At 38.6% G+C, this 24,076-nt stretch overlaps 1 pseudogene; it reads left to right on the top strand.

Annotated features, from left to right (window-relative positions):
* The first annotated feature begins 7,962 nt into the window (after positions 1 to 7,962).
* On the top strand, positions 7,963 to 8,476 carry LOC100662810 (large ribosomal subunit protein uL11-like; annotated as a pseudogene).
* Positions 8,477 to 24,076: the final 15,600 nt, after the last annotated feature.

The following is a 24,076-nucleotide window of genomic DNA, read 5'->3' as shown; positions in this document are numbered from 1 at the left end:
AAATTCAGTCTAGAAAGTTAGCATGAGAATCCCTGAACTGTCAGAGGTCATCAGTCCAGGCCTTTGTAACACGCCTCTAGAAGGAAGGAGGGAACAGTTAGAAAGGAGAATAATATGCCACAAAGGCAGGTATTCCACTTCCCAATTTTGTACTAGGTAACCCTTCTACTTCAGCGTAATATTGTATCCTGGTTTTAAGACGTTAAGAGCAGGATATTCCATTGTCTGTTGTCTCAAACGGCATGGAGAAAATGTCAATGCCCAAGGAGGCAAGGACCTGCTTCTAGTCTCAGCTTCGCCTCTAATTTAGATTGAAGTCTTGGGAAATGCAGATCACTGCTCTGGCCTTAGTGTTTCATTTGTAAAATGAAGATATTGGACTAGATGATCTCTAAGTCCTTTCAAAATCTGCTAAGAGACTAAGAGGTTGATGTAACTATCTGATCAAATTTCTCAGAAAGCTTCCCCAGAGAACTAGCATGTTAAGAAAATAGTTTTAGATAAACTGTAAGAATTCAGAATCTACAACTAGATACATTTTAGCATTTTTCCATTTTCCAACCTGTTTAAAGATCTATTTTATATCCAGCCAAATTGCCTAGCTACTCCTCCGGGGTTTGCCTATACCTTCCCCATCTCTTCATACATTGCTGCCAGCATTGAAAGCAAAGCTGAAGCACGTTCAGATATTTGTGGGTGTCTGTGCAGACTCCAAAGCCTAAAGACATCCAAGCAGCATGGGGACATTTCTATATCTAGTGGCCGTTGATGCATAGAAATCATGGAAGGACATATTAAAGGCCACACGTTCTAACTTCTTAGAGGTGCTTTTATGGATAAATTGTGCTTTTGACTCTGGCGTTTTGAGTTCAGTCACACTGTTTAAGTCAGTTATTCATGGGACAGGTTTTCCATTTACATGCATTTGTCTGGATCCATGACCATGGTGGCAATGATAGCCTCCTTGCCTGGATTAGGGTTTCCAGAGGACGCTCAGCAGGCTGGTCAGCTGTTTGTCTTTCTCTGCCTGTTGTCTGTCAGTCTTGTACACTGGAACATGAATAGACATGGGCATGAATACTCTTTTTTTTTTTTAAAAGATAACTATTCAACAGAGGAGAGAATTTCTACACAGCAGCCGTTCTGGGGATTTTTAGGTGACTGTTTTGAGTAAGATGCTGGTGATGTACTATAAGAAGCTTATAATCACTGAGTTTTCAACTGACAAATTAACTAGGAAATTTTCTCAATCATTAACTGCTTGACTGGTTGTCTGAGATTGCAAGCTGCTTTGGACTGATTCTTGGTGACAGTCTTGTTAAGCTATGATACATCATGCCTCTAATATCTTCATTCTTGTTTAAAATGCTCATACAAAGTCCATACCAAGGAAATTCTTTTATATGAAGGAATAGTAATATTTCAGTTGTTGTTAGGTGCTATCACCTCATTTCCAACTCATGGTGACCTTATATGCAATACAACAAAACACCGCCTGGTCTTTCAGTATCCTCACAATCATTGCTATGTTTGAGCTTATTGTTGTAGCCACTGTGTCAGTTCATCTTATTGAGGATCTTCCTTTTTTTTGCTGACCCTCTATTTTAACAAGGATGATGCCCTTCTCCAGAGACTGGTTGCTCCTGATAACAAAGTACATGAGATGAAGCCTTGCCATCCTTGCTTCTGAGGAACATTCTGGCTGTACTTCTTCCAAGACAGATTTGTTTGTTCTTCTGGCAGTCCGTGGTATATTCAATATTCTTCACCAACGCCGTAATTCAAATGCATCAATTCTTCTTCAGTTTTTAATTCATTGTCCAGCTTTCGCATGCATACGAGGCAAATGAAAAAACTGTGGCTTGTGTTAGGTGCATCTTAGTCCTCAGAGTGACTCCTTTGCTTTTTAACACCTTAAAGAGGTCTTTTGCAGCAGATTTGCCCACTTGTCTGTAAGTTTGTCATACTGTGGCTGCTTGTGTGTTGCTGTGATGGTGGAAGCCAAGCTACTGATATTTCAAATACCAGGAGAGTCACTGATGGTGGACAGGTTTCAATGGAACTTCTAGACTAAGACAGACTAGGAAGAAGGACGTGGTGATTGTGATGGTTAAGATTGTGTGTCAGCTTGGCTGGGTCATGATTCTCAGTCTTTATATGTGATCACCCCCATGATTGAATCTGCTGTGAGTAGCCAGTCAGTTAAAAGGGAGTTTCCTTGTGAATGTGGCCTACCATCCGAATATAAGCACATGTTCTGGCTTTGTTGCTCACTCTGGATCCTGTGGTTGCCTCTTGTTCGTCTGACCTCCAGCTCTTGGGACATGAGCTATCAGCTTATCTGCAGATGGTGGGATTCGTGGATCTTCACAGCCTGGGAGCAGGAGCCCTGCTTTCCGACCTGCCCATCTTGGGTTTGCCAGCCCTTGTGGCTACATGAATTGAGAAGCTTCTATCCTGATCCATGGACTTGGAACTTTTAGCCTCTACAATAGCATGAGCCATTTCCTTGATATAAATCTCTCCTTATACATATTTACACACTCTACTGGTTTTGCTTCTCTAGAGAACCCAGCCTAAGACAGTGATCTACTTCTAAAAAAAAAATAAAATAAATTACCATTGAAACCCTTATGGATAAAAAAAAAAAAAATTTTTTTTTTTTTTTGATAGCAGTGGACTATTTCAGTGTTGGCTTAAAAACTATCTTCCATGTATCATACATGAAATTATTTTATTTTTTAAATTTTTATCTTGCTTTTGAGAAACATGAAATTGTTTTAAAGACAAGAAAAAAGAAAAAAAAATTAATCAGATAAAATTAAGACCCATATTTCCATAAGGTCAAATATAAACTTTGATAAACCTGGTAGTTTATCTCTTCCATTTATACCCCACATCTAAGCATAGGAATATTAAAAAGCAGACAAACTTTTAGTTATTTTAATTATTGTTTTCAGATTCTCCATAGACAATGCAACTCCTTATTGCATATATCTGAGTGGTCTTCTACCACCCCTCCCTACTTGGTACAGCATTGATCATGGGAGAGGCTTAGCTTTGAGAAGTAATATAATTTAAGTGGTTGGGTGTGGGTATACATTTTTGGATGGTTTCTAATAAGTCGTTTAAAAAATTTCTCATAAAGAAATAGTTGGAGTACTTGCCCCGTTTTAAATAATATTATAGAGAAACTGGTCTATGACAAAAGAAGCTGATTGAGCTAATTACCCCTGAACTGATTCCTACCTCACTATACCCACTTTTACTCTCCACTGTATTTTCTCCTTCTTTTATTTCCTACTTCCCTTATTATTAGTATTAGAATGTAAGGATGCTAGGATATAAACTCCTTCAGGACTGGATATATTCATTGTCCTTTTGTACCCCTCACTGTATTAACTAATAATAGCAACCATTATTGGGTTACTACTACATGCTTGTTGTAATATTAAAACCAAAAAACCAAACCCATTGCCGTTGAGTCAATTCCAACTCACAGCAACCCTATAGGACAGAGTAGAACTGCCCCATAGGATTTCCAAGAAGCAGCTGGTGGATTTGAACTGCCGACCTTTTTGTTAGCAGCCAAACACTTAACCACTATACCACCAGCGAACTGTTGTAATATTAGATGCTTGATATTCGTTATCTGTTAATTTTGTTAGGAACCACAAAGAGTAAGTTTAATTATTCCAATTTAACAACAAAAAATTAAGATCAGGGCAATTAAGAAACAATCTCAAAGACAAACATCCAGTAACTAGTGGAACTTAGATTAGAATCTAAATCCATCTGATTCCAATGACCAATCTTTAAAATTCACAGAGTTATATTGGATTTCTATATAGTCTAATAATATATGTTGTTTAGCATTTACTGTGGTACCAGACACTGTGCTAAGTATTTCTTATATATTATTCAACTTAATTCTCATAGCAACCCTCTGAGGTAGGTATAAATAGTTCATCTAAGAGCAAATTGACCTGCCCATGGCCAGAATGAAGTGGTGATGCTTTAGAGCATCACCCTGAAGGCCTGTGCCACAAGATGCTAAACCTTGGGCCAATTTTCCAGGATAAATCTAAGCACAGAGCTGGACATGTATATATATCAGCTTGTCGTCAGGAATAAGGGGCAAATGACAATTGCAGATACATAAAATATGCATGTTTTATTTTGTTCTCTTTAGTTTGTTGCAAAAAGCATCCTAGCTATCTCAGAATTCTTAGTGTATTTGGTGACCATGACTCTGTCTGGCTTACTTACCATGAGGTGAAAACCAAGATATTCTGATAGCCGAGTGTATTCAACTATCAGATGTGATCCATCCAATTCAGTCATTTACTTTACTACGACAATACTGAATTTTACCTGAACTCTGTGATTCTGTAAAACAGTGATGGCTAAAGAAATTCACCTACCCTTTGTGTTCCAGAAAATGGTTTACTGACAATAACCACCTGTCTTAGGCTGGGTTCTCTAGAGGAACAAAACCAGTAAGTGTATAAATATCTATATAGAGAGATTTATATTAAGGACATGACTCATATGGTTGTAGAGACAGGAACATCCCAAGTTTGTGAGTCAGACTGGAGACTTCTCTTGATTCACATAGTGTCAGGGGCTGGTGAATCCAAGATTGGCAAGTGAGACAGCAAGGCTCTACCTTACAGGCTGCGAAGACCAATGAATCCCAAGATTGGCAGGCGAGATGGCAGTTAAGTCCCAAGATCTAGAGGTCAGACAAACAGGAGTCAGCTGCAGGATCCAGTGACAGTAAAAGCCCACAAGCCTTGCCAGAAAGTCCATCTATATTAGAGGAAGGCTACTCCCCCAAGGAAGCTCCCTTTCAACTGCTTGGCTACTCACAGCAGATCCTATCATGGGATCACATCATATCAGATCTCATTATTGAGGTGATCACATCATATACAACTGGTTAACTATATCCTAACTGCCAAACCACTACTGAGAATCATGGGCAAGGCAAGTTGACATACAACCTTAATGATCACACCACTTTTCCCCGTAGGACTTAGAGAAGACTCACTGCTGCTTTCTTGTTTACCTGTGACAAGGCCAGACACATACTCTCCAAATCCTCATTCTCTGCACCATAAATGAGGAACTGAATTGCTTGTCCCACTGATCAATCAGAAACAAAGTGCTTGTAAACCAAACTCGATCTCCCAAGTTCCTGAACTTTGACCCATGCTCAGCCTGAGCCAGCAGAATACCCCTCTTCATGGGACCCTCACATAGAATAGGATGGCCTGAACTAAAACATCCTCTGATTTACTACTATCCCATGATGTTATCCTTTCATCCCACTTCCCTACACCTGGGTTGTTTTTTTTTTTTGCTTTGTTTACTTGTCTTTATAAAAGAAAAACTCATCTGCCTAACTCTCGAGATGATTGCTGATGAGAATGTCCTTCCTACTGCAATAGACACCTTCCCCTATTGTAATAGTCCCTTTCCTTTCTTGCAGTTATCTTTTTTTTTAGCAAAGCCTCTCCTTATGTAAGTCCAGATTTTTTTTTTTTTTAATTAGGCAACTCATTGGTCTTCCCCTACCTGAGAATCTTGCTTGGTGTTTCCATTAACATTTAAATGACACTTGCTGACCTGGTGAGTTCAGTAGATGCTGCTATATTTATTATAAGGAAGCATTTATACACATTTAAATGATACATTTTGAGTCACAGGGAGTAACTATGAGCATTGTGGCAATAACAAGTGTTTGTGTAGTTGAATTTCATTGATTTCTTTTGGGACATAGAAAAATATGACATTACATTCTAAAGCTTTTAGAAATCAAACATGTACTGAACATGTTTCCTGTAGATATCTTTGAAAAGCAATTTATTTTACAAATAGAATTAAAATCTAAACTGCCACCTGTACGTCTTCATGCATAAAATGATTTGTACTATACTAGATATTGCCAAAAAAAGTCTTTTTTAAACCTGGTGACTGAATACTTTAAAATCTTTCAGGTCAGATTGGGCTGGTAGTAAATTATGGATGGGTTAACCCAAACATGGTTAATTTCTTTTATACTTGTTTTTAATGGATTTCTGTCAAAACACTTGATGAGCTAGTAATCGCCCGCACTAAAGGATGCCGGAGTTTCACACAGAACCGCGCAGGGCTCAGCTGCCCATGGTTGACACCCACACATGCTTTCTTCATTGCTGTACAGTCCATTTATGGGCAAGTCATTCTTCCCACTCTTGAGAGATAGGCATACAGCCATGGAATCTCAGGGCTGGAGATTCTCACAGAATCTGTTTAGACACATCTGGGTTTAAATCCCATCTCTGCCAATTTACCAGTGCTCTGACCGTGAGATAGCCACTTAACCTCTCTAATCCTGTTAACACCACAACTAATGGGGGAATAAGAGTAGTTATAGGATTATCATAAAGATAAGCATTTAGCACAGTAGCAGATGCTCAATAATACCAAAACCACTGCCGTCGAGTCGATTCCAACTCATAGCGACCCTATAGGACAGAGAAGAACTGCCTGAAAGAGTTTCCAAGGAGCGCCTGGTGGATTTGAACTGCCGACCTCTTGTTTAGCAGCCATATAGCACTTAACCACTACGCCACCAGGGTTTCCGGTTCAATAATAGGTAGCTATTATTGCTGTCCACAGGCAGAATTCCTATTTCATCAACCTGGAGATTTAAGATATTGTTCTATTTCTCAGTATCATTTGAGGAGAGTCTACCTATTTCCTAGGTAGTGTTCCATTTTTTAACACATGTTTGTTTTCTCTGACTATAGTAAAGCTGCAAAATAAATTGTCATCACCCTGCAAGGGAACCTCAAAAGCTAATTTCTTGTAGGTAAAATGCCAACTCATGCCCTGTAAAAATTCTCAGGGCGCTTTTAAATGCCTGCAAGTAATTCCATAAGCAGTTGACCAACAAAGTTCTCAGGGTCTGGATGGTATACTTTGCCTTTGACACTTAGAAATGAGGTATGTTAAAAATAAGCATCGTTGAGTAAGCTCTGAGCCTGGGCCAGTCAGTGTGCTCAATAATGGGGACACAAAAATAAACCAGACACAGATCTTGACCACTGGCCGGGAACATGTAACCAATCTCATATTATTTAGCTTGAGGCAAATTTCATGTTTTAATGACTATTCCCTTTTGCTCTCACTCACACACATTCCTCTCCCTTCCTCTTTTTTTTTTTTTTTTCCATAGTCCCCCCTATTTCAACTCAGAGATTCATTCAGTCCTCTACTTAAAGCTACCCAGAACCTTGGAGAAGCTATGTACTTTTCCTTTTGGTCTGCTGTTTTGTTCCACCCCACCCCACCCCCATCCCTTCTTGTATCCCAGAGCACTTGAAGGCAGGGCTGGAACACTTCTATGAAACAGGCTGACAAATACCCGTGAGACCAAAACACTAGACTGGACTTCCAATGGCTAAATTCTAATTCTTCAGGAAACTAGGCAAATGGCCACTTGATACTCTGATCTTAAGCAGAATTCTATTCCTTTCTGTAGGCCCACAGGTCTGGTACCAGACAGCCTACCTTTTCCTAGATTCTAGTGAAGGTCAAGTAAAAGCTGAACAAAATGGACAAAGTATTTAGGACTTCTTGATGTTCCAAGCCAATTATTAGTCATCTTACTTGAGGCTATCATGATATTAAAGATTGACATTTTAATGAAAATGAACTGCTTTTAAATGTCCACAACCCCACTAAAAGAAGTTTGAAAAATATTCACACATTTTTAGGTTGATGTAAAATTATTTTGTCCTAAGTTTAAAGTGCAAAGAGTATGTTGCAAGTATTGACATTTAAAAATAAAACTATTACATCATTCTTTTAGTGTATCCAATAGAATATAAATTCTTCAGCTCTCGGCTTTCGGCTTGGAGGAGACCTAGGCGCAACTTTCTTTGGTCGTCCCGCATCTGGGTTCATCCGACACCAGCCGCCTCTGCCATGCCCCGGAAGTTCAACCCCAAAGAGATCAAGAGTCGTGTACCTGAGGTGCACCGGTGGGGAAGTCAGTGCCACGTCTGCTCTAGCCCCCAAGATCAGCCCCCTGGGTCTGCCTCCAAAAAGGTTGGTAATGACATTGCTAAGGCAACTGGTGACTGGAAGGGACTAAGGATCACGGTGAAACTGACCATTTAGAACAGACAGGCCCAGACTGAAGTGGCGCCTTCTGCCTCTGCCCTGATCATCAAAGCCCTCAAGGAACCACCCAGAGACAGAAAGAAGCAGAAAAATATTAAACACAGTGGAAATATCACTTTTGATGAGATTGTCGGGCGTTGCTGGTCAGATGCGACACCGATCTTTAGCCAGAGAGCTCTCTGGAACTATTAAAGAGATCCTGAGGACTGCTCAGTCTGTGGGCTGCCATGTTGATGGCTGCCACCCTCATGACATCATAGATGACATCAACAGTGGTGCTGTGGAATGTCCAGCTAGCTAACAACTACAAAAGGAGGTAGTTCAATAAGGGATCGTTCGGTAACTAGAAAAAGAATATAAATTCTACAGACATGTGATACCCAACTACATTCTTTAATTAATACATGAACAAACTCTTTACCAGTCAGACATTTTGCAATATCCCCTTGAAATTTTTTTATTCCAATTTCCATACTAATTTATCCTAATAAAGTCTTTTACTGATTAGTCTCTTATATATTTCTGCAAATATTTATAATTAAAAAAAATCTTCTCACCATAAGGTTCTAAGTAAACATTTTTCTGAGAAAATTTTCTTAAGTTGTCATTACAATCATTATTAATATGCATTTAGTAAAAAACAACATGTAATACACATTGATAATTAAGCCCAAAAAGTAAAATTTTATTGAAAATGTATCACTTACTGAAACATCTGGGGTATCTTGATTGAAGGAGTGGTTGATTTAGCCCTTTTCTTGGTGCCCTGGACATTTGTATAGTTCGGTTAGGGCACTACAGTAAGATTCCTGGATGGCGGGGATAGACCTTCATAAGGTAGAAAAAAGTTGTTGTAAAAGATGGGTTGGGGAAGAAAGGTTCTTAAGCAGATGAGTTTTAGGAAAGAGAACACAAACTTGAGGATCATGATATTTATTATCCTAAAAATATCCATGCCTGCTCACTATTTAGAAGGTATTTGAGAATCCCCAGAGGTACTCATATGCCAGTTTGAAGAATGGTGATCCAGTCCATAAACACCTGTCGTTTTATAAATTGAAACCCAGAGAAATAAAATAGCTTGGTTTAGCTTCAAAGAGTAAATGAGTGGCATGTCTGGGACTTGATTCAAAGTTCCTGGACATGTATCTTTATTCTTTTTCCTTTGTCACAAGAGAAGCATCCTCACCCTGCCAGTGAGACACCACTTAGGTCCTTTGTGCCCAGCTACTGGTCTAGAATATCACACATCATCTAGGCAAATGGCCACTTGATACTCTGATCTTAAGGAGAGTTCTATTCATTTCTGTAGGCCTCATGGGTCTGGAACCAGACTACATTTTCCTAGATTCTAGTGAAGGTCAAGGAAAAGCTGAACAAAATGGACAAAGTATTTAGGAACTTGGAAACAAGATGACCCAACTCCCTAGTTTCATGAATCTTGCCTATGATGTCCCATTTATTATATAATTTAATTTGTCCCTATGTCCTAGATCTTTGATCTGTTAGTCTTCAAAAATCTTGAAACTAATGGTTTTCCTATAAGGAATTGGTATGTACTCTCATGTCACTCTCCTGCCCCCTTTTTTAAGAGCGGAGGAGCATTTCTATGCTAAATGACCAGACTAGACTAGTCCAGACTGGATGAAAATGTTATCTGGCCTGGAAAATCTATCCTTCTGGCAAATTGCTAAGTTGCATCCACTATTATAAAAACAAACCATAAAACTGCAAATCAGACAGGCTATGATTACCCTGAAACAGAGTATTGTACTTGTGATCTGCCTGATATATCCTACAATGTGAAAATAACCTCTTTCCCTCTGGAGACTATAAACCCACTCTTCACTTATCAACATGGTTAGTTAGGTTCCAAATCCAGGTTGTTATACAAAAATTGGCATTATGTGGAAATGGAGGATGACCACATCATTACATAGCTGCCGAATTACATCATTATATGACTGCCAAACCACTGAGAATCATGGCCCAGCCAAGTTGGCACATAGCCTTAACCATCACAGAGAACATTACTCTCACCTTGTGCCTCAGCATTCGTTACTGCCAAATGTACGTTGTTGATGCTCAAAATGGTAGGATAGTAGATTTTTTACTATTGTTGTAAATGTGAAATGTTGGATAACGAGATAGTCCATAAGTGAGGAGTAGGTGTACTTCCATTAATGCAATCTAAAACATCAGCTTTTATAGCACCCATAACCTTACGCATTTAGCTCGTGATCAATAAACGTTCCCTTAGATTTTTTCATGAATTTTATCAAATCAGACCTCCATCATTCCCTAATTATATAACAGATTAAAGATAAAAACAGCAAAAATTGCAAAGACCTATTTTATACTTTTTCTGTTAAATTTTATATTGTTTAGTACGTTGTGATACATACTCTTTGATTTGAAACTATTATTGGTGTTGTTTATTTTAAAATATTCTTTGTTTTTATCATTTAAACATTATAATAAGTATTGCACTTTTTAATACATTGCCTAAAGTTGATGATCTGTCTGTGTGCACTACAGCATGCTGAGTGATATGTCAGAAGTTTAGGAAACACATCCCTAACGCCTGACCTAAAATAATATAGAACATGTGCTACTGTTCCCTCTTTTGTCCAAAGTAGTATAAATTTTTAATTGCATTAAATTTCAACAAGTACACATTTTTAAAAATATTCTGTGTAATAAAATGGAAACTAATCATAAAACACTTCTGGTCTTCCCTGAAATACGATGGTTGTTTCAAGAAAAATCAAGTGTGTGATTGCGTTGCAAGCTGAACTAGCCAATTTTTCCATGGAACATCATTTTTATTTGAAAGAACAACTGACAGGTAAACCACAGTTATGCAGACTTGAGTATTCGGCACATATTTCCATAAAAATTATTGACGTAAGTCTGTCCCATCAAAGAAAACAACTGAAAGCATTGTTGACAACTATAAAACAGGAAATTTCAAGTGAAAATTAGGATTTTGGAAAATGATGGCCACCACTGTGAATTTGACAGCTTCCCAATTCTTAAGGACTTTTTGGTGAGATCAGAGGTGACATTAATGAATGCATTTTTAAAAAATAATGTATAATAAAATCTGTCAACATTTAAAAGATCTAATTAGAAAACCAATATTTTCCAAAGGACCAAAGCATAATTTTACAAACTCATGCTTGATGAAAAGATCCACTCAAACTCCAAGATTCACCAAATGATTTTAATATAACAAAGACAAAAAATTCATTGATATCGTTTCAGATTCCATACTGCAATTATACTTTAAGAAACTATCACTTCTTGAATTTTATAGTAGTATCAAAGAAAAATATACATAGTTATCTGAAAAGACAATTAAAACACTCCTCCCTTTTCCAACTGTATATCTGTGTAAGGCCAGATTTTCTTCATCTACTTCAACCAAAGTATTCTATTGAAACAACTGAATGCAGAAGCAGACATTCAGGTCTGTATGTCTTCTATGAAACTAGCCATTACACAGATTTATGAAAATGCAACACAATGCTGCTCTTCTCACCAAAGTTTTTGCTCTGGGAACTATAGTTATTTTTCATAAAAATGTGCTGTTTATGTTAACATGTAATAAGTTTATTATTATTTTTAGGTGAATTACTTTATAAATATTTTAATAATTTCTCAGTTTTAATGTATATGACGATAAATACTAATAAAACAAAGCAAAACCCATTGCCATCGAGTCAATTCTGACTCATAGCGACCCTATAGGACAGAGTAGAACTGCCCCATAGAGTTTCCAAAGAGCAGCTGGTGGATTTGAACTGCCAATCTTTTGGTATGCAGCTGAGCTCTTCACTACTGTGCCACTAGGGCTCCAGTAAATATTAATAAATAGAACACATATAAACAAAAGCTTTTTGGAGTCTTCAGTAATTTTTAAGAGCATGAGAAGACCTTGAGACCAAGGTGTTTGAGAATACTTTGAACACTGATTCTCAACTGTAGATGTACATAAGAATCAGCTGGGAACATTTAAACAATTCTCATGGTTGGATTTTAGGCCCTACCCTAAGAAACTCTAATTTAATTGGTCTGGTGCATAGCCTGAATTAAAAAATTAAAAACCTTTTCAGGTGATTCTAACATGTAGCTAAGATTGAGAACCACTGCCAGTGCCTGCTTACCAATGACCACCTTAGGCATAAATATCTACATGCATGCTACAACACCTTTCCCAGCATCTCTATCTCCAGGGAATTAGGATGAAAGCAGCAGTCAAGAAATCAGAGGACGTATTGCATTGGGCAAATCTGCTGCAAGAGATCTCTTTAAAGTGATAAAAAGCAAAGATGTCACCTTGAGGACTAAGGTGTGCCTGACCCAAGTCATGGTGTTTTCAATTGCCTTATATGCATGTGACAGCTGGACAACAAATAAGGAAGACTGAAGAAGAATTAACATCTTTGAGTTGTGGTGTTGGGGAAAAATACTGAATATATCATGGACTGCCAAAAGAATGAACAAAATTTACCTTGGAAGAAGTACAACCAGAATCCTCCTTGGAAGCAAGGATAGCAGGACTGCGGTTCACATACTCTGTACATGTTGTCAGGGGAGATCAGTCCCTGGAGAAGTACATCATGCTTGGTAAAGTAGAGGGTTGGTGAAAAAGAGGGAGATCATCAACGAGATGGATTGGCACAGTGGCTGCAACAATGGGCTCAAGCATAACAGTGATTGTTAGGATAGCGCAGGACCAGGCAATGTTTCGTTCTGTTTTGCATAGGGTCGCTGTAGGATTCACAACTGACTTAATGACACCTAACAACAACAACAGGAGGGACTATACCCCTTTTTGATATTCCTTAGAAATTCTTATTTCCTGTTTCTCCTGGAAGTATATTTTTATGCTTGTTTTATCTTTGTCTTCCTTTACCTTTCAACCAGCTTACTAGGGGTGGTGTTTTTATAAACTATTTTGGTTTCAATTTGCTTGCACCTTTTCATTTATTTGTGTATGTATGCATTTATTCAATAAATACTTTGAAATGAGCTCTTTCTTTGATCTGGGCTTGAACTGATAAAGCCAATACTTTTTTTTTTTTTTACTAAGAAGTTGGTTAAAATAACTAGAAATTATGCTAAGTCTTAGTAGGGAAAACAAACAAACAAAAAAAAAACATTTCCATCGAGTTGATTCCGACTCATAGCAACCTTACAGGACAGAGTAGAACTGCCCCATAGGGTTTCCAAGGAGCGGCTGGTAGATTTGAACTGCCAACTTTTTGGTTAGCAGCCTTAGCCCTTAAGCACTACACCACCAGGGTTTCCAGTCTTGGTAGAAGGGATTTTGATTTGAGCAAGATGGAAAGGAACCTACCCTGGGAAAATGGTAAATGCAAGGTATACAAATGAGTGACCAAGCTCTATGCAGTGGCTGATAATGACTTTATTTAAAGTTGGTATTCATCACATAGGTTTTGTTCATACTCGTGATAGCTATCTGAAATAGTGTTCTGATGACTATGTTTTTTTTCTTCTGAAGTGTTTCTCTTTGGACAAACTACTCTTCATTCAAAATATCTGCTTTATGGTATTTCTGATATTTAGCTATCCACTGGAATAAGAGTAATACTATTCTTGTAAACACGTCTTTACTTTCTGTGAACTGCATAGTTCTTCCCTGATCTTTAAAACCCCCAGAGTGTGATTAGTGTTATTTCCTATGGTGCAAACTTATGTGATATCTTGTACTGGCCACCAAGTGTCACTCTTGCTCTTTTTGCTACTGAAAACACCAAAAAAAACTTCGTCTTTGTTCTAGTACTGATTTATAGATTCAAATTCCAATTAGGAATGGTTGCATCTTAGCAAGCTTTCTTGTGTGACATCTTAGCAGCTTAGGGCTGGTGGTTCAGGCCCTGTTGTTTGGGTTAATGGCATGAAGAGAAAATAGCAACAGTGCATTGATGTAATGGATGGGGGCATTTGTGCCCCACTCATCTGGGTGAGCTGGGTTGCCCAGCTCATTTTTCATCTTGAAGCAATTGCTCTGACAGATAACTGCTCTATGTAGGTAACCTTCAGAGTCAATTGCTTGCAGATTCCTGTTGATAGAAATGAAATGCTCATTATTTATAGCATAAGAACCATATAATTTCAGGGAGTAAAAATTATTGTGAACTAGATATTCTTGTCTATGTGAAGGTGATGACAGAAGCAAAATGTAGAGTACATGATTGAGAGATGAATTTCTGATAAGAAAACAAACTCTCCCAGATCTCCATGACAAGACCTTGCGGTGTGTGTCATTTTTAGTTAATTTTTGTAAGTTGTAGCCTATAGATTATTTTTTTGGGGGGTGGAGCAATGCAATTCGATGTTAATAAAATTGATCTGCAGAGTCGATGCCAATGCAAATACCAATTTGATGTTCATCTGGGCTTATAGGTGCAAAAGTGCTTTTGTTGTTGTTGTAAGGTTGTTGTTAGGTGCTGTTGAGTCAGATCTGACTCATAGTGACCCTATGTACAACTGAATGAAACACTGCCCAGTCCTGCACCATCCTCACAATCATTGAGCCCATCTCAAGCATTGAGCCCACCTTTGCTGTCACTGTGCCAATCCATCTCGCTGAGTGTCTTCATCTTTTTCACTGACCCTCTACTCCACCAAGCATGATGTCCCTCTCCAGGGACTGATTCCTCCTGACAATATGTCCAAAGTATGTGAGACATAATCTTACCATCCTTGCTTCTAAGGAGTATTCTGGTTGTACTTCTTCCAAGACATATTTTTTCAATCTTTCGGCAGTACATGATATATTCAATATTCTTTGCCAATACCACAATTCAAAGGCGTAAATTTTTCTTTGGCCTTTTTCATTTATCGTCCAGCTTTCACATGCATATGAAGCAATTGAAAACACCGTGGCTTGGGTCAGGTGCCCCTTAGTCTTTAAGGTGACATCTTCGCTTTTTAACACTTTAAAGAGGTCTTTGCAACAGATTTGCCCAATGCAATGCAACTTTTGATTTCTTGACTGCTGCTTCCATGGGTGTTGATTGTGGATCCAAGTAAAATAAATCTTTGACAACTTCAGTCTTTTCTCCATTTATCATGAAGTTCTTTATTGGTCCAGTTGTGAGATTTTTGTTTTATGTTGAGGTGTAATCCATACTGAAGGCTGTAGTCTTTGATTTTCATCAGTAAGTGCTTCAAGTCCTCTTCACTTTCAGCAAGCAAGGTTGTGTCATCTGCATAACACAGGTTGTTAATGAATCTTCCTCCAACCCTGATGCCCCGTTCTTCTTCATATACTCCTGCTTCTGGGATTATTTGCTCGGCATATAGATTGAATAAGTATGGTGAAAGAGTACAACCCTGATGCACACTTTTCCTGACTTTATGCCACACAGTATCCCCTTGTTCTGTTTGAATGACTGCCACTTTATTCATGTACAGGCTCCTCATGAGCACAATTAAGTGTTCTGGAATTCCCATTCTTCCCAATGTTATCCATAATTTGTTCTGATCTGTACAAATGCCTTAGCATAGTCAATAAAACACAGGTAAACATCTGTCTGGTATTCTCTGCTTTCAACCAAGATCCATCTGACATCAGCAATAGTTTTCCTGGTATCATATCCTCTTCTAAATCCAGCTTGAATTTCTGGCAGTTCCCTTTCGATGCACTGCTACAGCTGCTTTTGAATGATCTTCAGCAAAATTTTACTTGTGTGTGATATTAATGATACTGTTCGATAATTTCCCCATTTAGTTGGAACACCTTTCTTGGGAATAGGCATAAATATCGATCTCTTCCAGTCAGTTGGCTAGGTAGCTGTCTTCCAAATTTCTTGGCATAGACTAGTGAACACTTCCAACTTTGCATCCATTTGTTGAAATATCTCAATCGATATTTCATCAATGTTTGGAGTCTTGTTTTTTGCCAATGCTGTCAGGGCATCTTGGATTTTTTCCTTCAGTACCATCAGTTCTTGATCATACGTTACCTCCTGAAAATGGTTGAATATCGACCAATTCTTTTTGGTATAGTGACTCTGTATTCCTTCCATTTTCTTTTGATACGCCCTGCATCGTGTAATGTCTTCCTGATAAAATCCTTCACTATAGCAAATCAAAGCTTGAATTTTTTTTTTCAGTTCTTTCAGCTTGACAAATGCTTAGCATGTTCTTCCCTTTTGGTTTTGTATCTCCAGGTCTTTGCACATGTCATTGTAATAATTTATCTTCTTGAGCCACCCTTTGAAATATTCTGTTCAGCTCTTTTACTTCATTGTTTCTTCCTTTCACTTTAGCTAGTTAACATTCAAGAGCAAGTTTCAGAGTCTTTTCTGACATACATTTTGGTCTTTTCTTTCTTTCCTGACTCTTTAATGACCTCTTGGTTTTTCCATGTATGATGTCCTTCCGCAATTTTTTTAAAAATAATTTTTATTGTGCTTTAAGTGAAAGTTTACAAATCAAGTCAGTCTCTCACACAAAAACTCATACTCTCCCAATTACTACACACTCCCAATTACTCTCCCCCTAATGAGACAGCCTGCTTTCTCCTTCCACTCTCTCTTTTCGTGTCCATTTCACCAGCTTCTAACCCCCTCCACCCTCTCATCTCCCCTCCAGGCAGGAGATGCCAACATAGTCTCAAGTGTCCACCTGATCCGAGAAGCTCACTCCTCACCAGCATCCCTCTCCAACCCATTGTCCAGTCCAATCCATGTCTGAAGAGTTGGCTTCGGGAATGGTTCCTGTCCTGGGCCAACAGAAGATCTGGGGGCCATGACCACCAGGGCCCTTCTAATCTCAGTCAGACCATTAAGTCTGGTCTTATGAGAATTTGGGGTCTGCATCCCACTGCTTTCCTGCTCGCTGAGGGATTCTCTGTAGTGTTCCCTGTCAGGGCAGGCATCGGTTGTAGACAGGCACCATCCAGTTCTTCTGGTCTCAGGATGATGTAGTCTCTGGTTCATGTGGCCCTTTCTGTCTTTTGGGCTCGTAATCACCTTGTGTCCTTGGTGTTCTTCATTCTCCTTTGATCCAGGTGGGCTGAGACCAATTGATGCATCTTAGATGGCTGACCCCAGACGCCACTCTTCAAAGTGGGATGCAGAATGTTTTCTTAATAGATTTTATTATGCCAATTGACTTAGATGTCCCCTGAAACCATGGTCCCCAAACCCCTGCCCCTGCTACACTGGCCTTCGAAGCATTCCGTTTATTCAGGGAACATCTTTGCTTTTGCTTTAGTCCAATTGTGCTGACCTCCCCTCTATTGTGTGCTGTCTTTCCCTTCACCTAAGTCATTCCACAATTTGTCTGGTCTTTGGTCATTAGTGTTCAATGCATCAAATCTATTCTTGAGATGGTCTCTAAATTCAGGTGGGATAAAGTCAATTCCGTACTTTGGCTCTTGTGGACTTGTTCTAATTTTCTTCAGTTCCAACTTGCATATGAGCAATTGATGGCCTGTTCCACAGTCAGTGCCCGACCTCGTTCTGGCTGATGATATTGACTTTTCTCATCATCTCTTTCCACAGATGTAGCCAATGTGTATTCCGTCTGGTGAGGTCTATCTGTGTAGTCACTGTTTATGTTGATGAAAAAAAGTATTTGCAATGAAGAAGTCATTGGTCTTGCAAAATTTTATCATGCAATCTCTGGCATCATTTCTATCACCAAGACCGTATTTTCCAACTACTAATCCTTCTTCTTTGTTTCCAACTTTCACATCCCAATCACCAATAATTATCAATGCATCCTGATTGCATGTTTGATCAATTTCAGACTGTGGAAGTTGGTAAAATTTTCAATTTCTTCATGTTTGGTGTGTAAATTTGAATAATAGTCAAATTAACTAGTCTTCCTTGTAGATGTGGATATTATCCTATCACTGACAGCAATGTACTTCAGGATAGATCTTGAAATGTTCTTTTGAGGATGAATGCACGTTGTCATCCCCAGCATAGTAGACCATATGATTGTCTGATTTAAAATGGCCAATACCAGTCTATCTCAGCTCACTAATGCCTAGGATATCAATGTTTATACATTCTATTTCATTTTTGATGGTCTCCAGTTTTCGTAGATTCAGTCACAATTATTAATGGATGTTTGCAGTTGTTTCTTCTCATTTTGAGAAGTGTCATGTCAGCAGATGAAGGTTTCGAAAGCTTGATTCCATCCACGTCATTAAGGCTGACTCTATTCTGAGGAGGCAGCTGTTTCCCAGTTGTATTTTGAGTGCCTTCCAACCTGAGAGGCTCACCTTCTGGCACTGTTATCAGACAGTGTTCTGCTGCTATTCATAAGGTTTTCGCTAGCTAACTCTTTTCAGAAATAGACCACCAGTTCCTTCTTTCTAGTCTGTCTTAGTCTGGAAGCTCACCTGAAACGTTTCCATTTTGGGTAACCCTTCTGGCACTCGAATACCAGTGGTATAGCTTCCAGCTTTTGGTGAATATTTATACCAATTTTTGTAGAATGTGCATTCCTAATTCCATGGTTATTAGATAAACTCCCCAGTAAAGGAGTTAATCAGTATAATTTCTCAGAGTCTGAAGCCCCAGTTTTGAATCCAACCTAATGTAACATGATCCAGGTAAAGACTGAGAGATTAAATCCTGTGCTTAGTACAACTCCTTGGTTCCCTAAAAGTTTATCTTTAGCGGAGCAGGCTAGGGTAGTAAATTTGGAACTAAGGGTCATGATAAGAACAGGAAACTATATCCATAGTTTTTGAGGCTGATCATCTAGAAGTTAGTTCCTCTTCCAGTCTAGTGGCAAATATTGTATAACTTCATTTTGTTTCTAGATCTTGTAATCATCTAGCCCATTCTTTTGATAATATGAGAGGGAGGTACATATGAGATAAAATCGTCTTTCCCAAATCCTACTCAACAGGCATTAATTATTAATATTACATGTTTGGTTGTTATGCCGAAGAAAGAATGAGCATCATCTAGCTAGTGGCCTTATATTAAAAGATTGCTGTTTCTTTTAGAAGCCATATTGTATCAAGAAATGAACATAGACTTTGGATTCAGACAGTTCTGGGATTTAATTTCTGATTCTGGCACATGTTAACTATATAACTTTGAGAAACGAACCTAACCATCCTAAATCTTAGTTTCTATAGTTGTAAAATGAAGAATCAAGGCATTATTTTCCAGGATTATAATTTTAAAAAAACAATGTATATAGAGTGTTGCTACATAAAAAGTACCCAATAAAAAGTGCAAACAACTGGTAGATCAAAAAATTTGTTTTAGCTCTTCCTCTAGAATTTTCCAAGAGCCACATCAAATAATAAAAAAAAAAACTAAGCTGCTTTGTTACATAGCTATACTGTACCCATTGAGTGAAATGAAGGAAGAGGGCTGTCTTGAAACAATAGGTCTTAGTTTACATATTAGTTTCCTATTGCTGCTGTAACAAATTACCACAAACTTGGCAGGTTGAACAATGCAACCTAACAATAATAACAACAATAGACAACCTTTTCATAAGGAAATTTCATTTTGCTGACTTAACATTATCTAGCGAGAAGAAGCAAATTGGCGGGAGGTAAATTTTCTGTTGTTTATGTTTATGGAAAATTGGGGTTATGACGTTGGTGAACAGCTGGAAACATGAGTTCTGAAATGTAAGAAAACGGCGGGAATAGATACGATTCTACCTTGGCCTACCCCAGAGCTCAGAATGTCCTTGAAATACTTACTTTATACTGTATTTATCAGCCAAACAATATTTTTTTGAGTGCCTACCGTGAGGCAGGTACTGTTTTTGATAATAAAACAAACTCAAAAATCTCTGCTTTCAGAAGCTTACATTCCAAAAAAGGAGTATAAACAGTAAATAAGTAAATATATAATAATGTAAGTGGTATTGTTGCTATTTTAAATTGGGTAGTTAGAGAAATCCATATTGAAGGAGTGACATTTGAACAAAGATTTGAAGTAAGGAAACAGTTGTCCAGGAAAAGAATACCCAGACAATGGTGACAGCAATAGCAAAGACCCTGAGGCAGGAGTGCACCTGGCTAAGGTAGGTGGGATGTAAGAGGAGATGGAGCATGGAGGCAAGGGGTAAAGAGACATTAAAGAGAGATAAATGTGGTATCATTCCAGGTGCCTTGGCAGAAAGACCTGGCAATTTATTTCTAAAAGATCGCTTCCATTCAAAACCCTATAAAGCACAGTTCTACTCTGAAACACATGGGTCTCCATGAGTTGGAATCAACTTGACAGCTACTGGTACACCTGGTATCATACCAGTTCGTTACTATATCCTAGGTTATTTGATTTAATCTCAGAGATCATCTTACTAGCACCTTAACTTTCTGAAAGTGATAGATTTATAGAATGGTGAGTTTCTCTAAGAAAGCTGTGTGGCTGTACAGTTATGAGACCTCAACAAGCGTTTTAGGCTGTGATTTAGGCTAGGCTATACAAACCCTATGGGGCAGTTCTACTCTAGCCTATAGTGACCCTATGAGTGGAATCAACTTGATGGCAAAGGGTTTTTTTGGGTTAAAACCAATCATCGAAGATGGCCAAAATGTGTTCACTGAAGTTTGGTTTGGTAACGGAACACCTTTATGCTTTAGTCTTCCGGAATGGCATGAATTTTTGCCAGATATGTAGAGAGTAGACTGAGGCAAGGCAAGAGTGGCAGCACAGAGACCAATTTGAAGCTGCTGTTGGAGTTTAGATAAGAGATAGTGGCAGTTTAGTCTGAGGTTAGAGCAGTGGAAGTGCTGAGAAGAGGTTGGATTCAAGATATATGTTAAAGGTGAGGTAGAAAGAACTTGCTGGTGGATTGGATGGGGAGAGAGAGAAAAAGAATGGCTCCAAGGTTTTTGGCCTTTTGATGAGTGGAGCTACCATTTACTGAGATGGGGAGAAGCAGCTTTAGGAAGAAAAATCAAGAATAATTTTAGACCTGTTAAGTTTGACATGCCTATTAGACATCCAAGTGAGGATGTTAAATATGTAGTTGGATATATTAGTCTGGAGTTTGGGAGAGAAGTTAATGCTTGAGAGTTCCATTTGAGAATTTTAAACTTATAGTGGTATTTACAGCTGTGAAGCAAGATGAAATCCCCCAAGGAGTGAATGGAGCTAGAAAAGAGAAGAGGGCCAGGAACTGAACTGGCCAATCCTTAGAGGCCAGCAAGATGAGGAGGATTCAGGAAGGAAGATCAGCCAGAAAGGTAAGCGAGTGGGGCCCTGGAATCCAAGAGAAGACATATTTCAAGAAAGAGGGAGTAATCAACTGTGTCATATGCTGGTGATGGGCTGAGAAATCAAGGCTATGAAAAGACTATTGTATTTTGTGATTTTGACAAGAACTATTTAGGCGGAATGGAACAGAGAAAATTCCAATACTTCAGGAAAGAATGGAAGGAGAATAAGAAAAAACATGGGTCTAGATAGTTTTTGAAGGGGAGATGTGGGGATCAAGGGAAGGTTTTATTGTTTGTTTGTTTCTAAGATGATGTGCCAGATATTTTCTGCTTATCCTTTCAGATAAGTCTTCACCTTTCTCTACCCTGCTGTCTGTCCAGGAAGGCTACTATAGAACAAAGGAGGACCTTTGACTTCCTCAGGTGCAGCAAATAGGGAGCTGTGTCAGGAGATTGGAGTGAGAAGGAGAGTGAGGTTTGAAGATTTACTCTGTGGGACTATCACTATGGGGTTGTCCTGGGCTGACTGTTTCTATCCACTGAAGGTCACTGATCTTCTCAAGGTAGCAATCTCTATGCATTTTATTCTGCAGTCTTCAGTTAAGCACGTCTTCCCATTATCCATCTGGGCTTAGGGGTAGATATAGTTTCTCCACCTGCTGGCCTCAGGGTACTATACTCCTGGTTTTCCTGTACTCTGATGAAACCAAAAAATACCCATCGCTATGGAGTCTATTTCAACTCATTGTGACCTTATAGTGACCCTGTAGAACAGAGTAGAACTGCCCCACAGGGCTTCCAAGGCTGAAATCTTTATAGAAGCAGACTGCCACACCTTCCTCCCACGGAGCAGCTGGTGACTTTGAACTGCCAACCTTTCGGTTAGCAGCCAAGTGCTTTACCACTCCACCACCAGGACTCTGATACATCTTTATAAATAGTCGCTTTATTAAATCCTCTTTGAATGACCATAATTCAAGTCTATCTCTCTCCTGCTGAAATGCCTACTGATTCCAAAGTGGTTCCAAGAAACAGACAGATCCTCAAAGTGGCATTTTTGGATAGTGTCTCATGTATTCAAGAAGTACAGTATAATCTTACCCTTTTTCTTCGTGGTGGGCATTGGGAAAGGAGCTAGGAAAACCCAAAGCATGCTATGGAATCATGATTACTCAGGTTAACACTGGTAGAATGGAATAAAGTGGGACATGAAACACTAGAGCAACAAAATAGTTATTATAAAGATCATGAGGCTTCTTATTATGAGCCTCAAGGAACAGCCATAGGAAAAAAGATAAATTAAAGTCCATGGATATACAATAAATGATACACTTGGAGAACCAGGAGGACTCCCCAGAAGCTCTGAAAGAGTGTTTGTCTCTTAATGTTTCAGGGTAGAAATGGCTAAGAACAAATTCCTGATTGTAAGGGTTGCACAGTTGACCTCAATAAATACCTTACACTATTGATGGGGAAGAAGATGGACCCTGAGAAATAGGATAGAGGCATTTGGGCTAAGCTAGACAAGACCAAGATATCCTGAATCTCCCCTAACTTCCCTTTGCCTTTGGAGGGAGTTCCAGTCCCCTAGCTGAGGGAGCAATTCTTCTTGCCGTAAAAGCCTTTTAAGGGCTACGCTTGTGGCAGTGGCTTCCACACTGAAACCAGTTATCCTCAGGCCCATCCCAACAACCACTTACTGTTTCCAAGGCAGTTACAAGATTTAGAAACCAACACAGCTAGTAGGGTTCAACAGAAGCCTGCTCAGAGCAGAAATAGCCTGTTGACCAAAAATGTGCAACCTCAGCCACCTTTATCAGCAGGATCCTAGGGTGCATATGGGAGTGAGGCTGAGGGTGTTAGAACAAGGGAATTAAATATAAGCTCAATTGGGCCAAATTCATTGCTATGGGTAGTGCCACCAATACATCAGGATTTGATGTGTTGGTTCAGGCACTTGAAAGTGACATCATCCGTAGGCTTAGCAAATCTGAGTGTAAACTCAGTGATGGCCTAGACTTTTAAAAAAGTTTAAAAACTGAAACTTCTCTGGCATACTGTGGAGTCTGGCACAGGTAGGAGTCTGAAGACTCAGGAAAACAGGGATGTTGGAAACTGCAATCTGCTAAGCCAACCTGGATGGACCTAGAGATTGTTCCCTTTGCAGAGGCGTTAAGAAATGCATTGGCCTTTGAAAATAAAAAGAAATGTTCAGATTAAAAATGTAGTATTTTATAATCATAAAACTTCTTTCCTGAGGCCTCTTGTAAAATTTTCAAATAGCATTTGTTAGAATATTTGCTAAAATAAACTATGGAAATAATATTATAATGCATGGGAATTATTTAGAATACCAGACAGAAAAAGATTTGGAATTGGTGGTCATAATTTACTACATAAGTCAACTGCTGTATGTAAAAATAGCATATCATTGTTATAACTATAACACTAACTTCAAAAAATGGTCCTCAGTAATGCATCTTGATAGATGGAACTTAAGTAAGCAACCCATATTGCAAAAGCCAGTTTTATTTAGATTTGCTCACTATAAATCCAAGAATGCTGTGAAAGCCCTCATTTTAAATCTCCTTTTGTTTAATGTAACAATGCTTAACAATTGTATAGCAGTTTTACTTTCCAAAAGTGTTTTCATATACCACATCTTTGCTTTTAAATTAAAAGACATGTATGTATAACTTAATGACCACT

Source organism: Loxodonta africana, chromosome 2 (assembly GCF_030014295.1).
Source record: "Loxodonta africana isolate mLoxAfr1 chromosome 2, mLoxAfr1.hap2, whole genome shotgun sequence".
In the NCBI taxonomy this organism is placed as follows: domain Eukaryota; kingdom Metazoa; phylum Chordata; class Mammalia; order Proboscidea; family Elephantidae; genus Loxodonta; species Loxodonta africana.
This window is presented reverse-complemented; position numbering and strand designations above follow the sequence as displayed.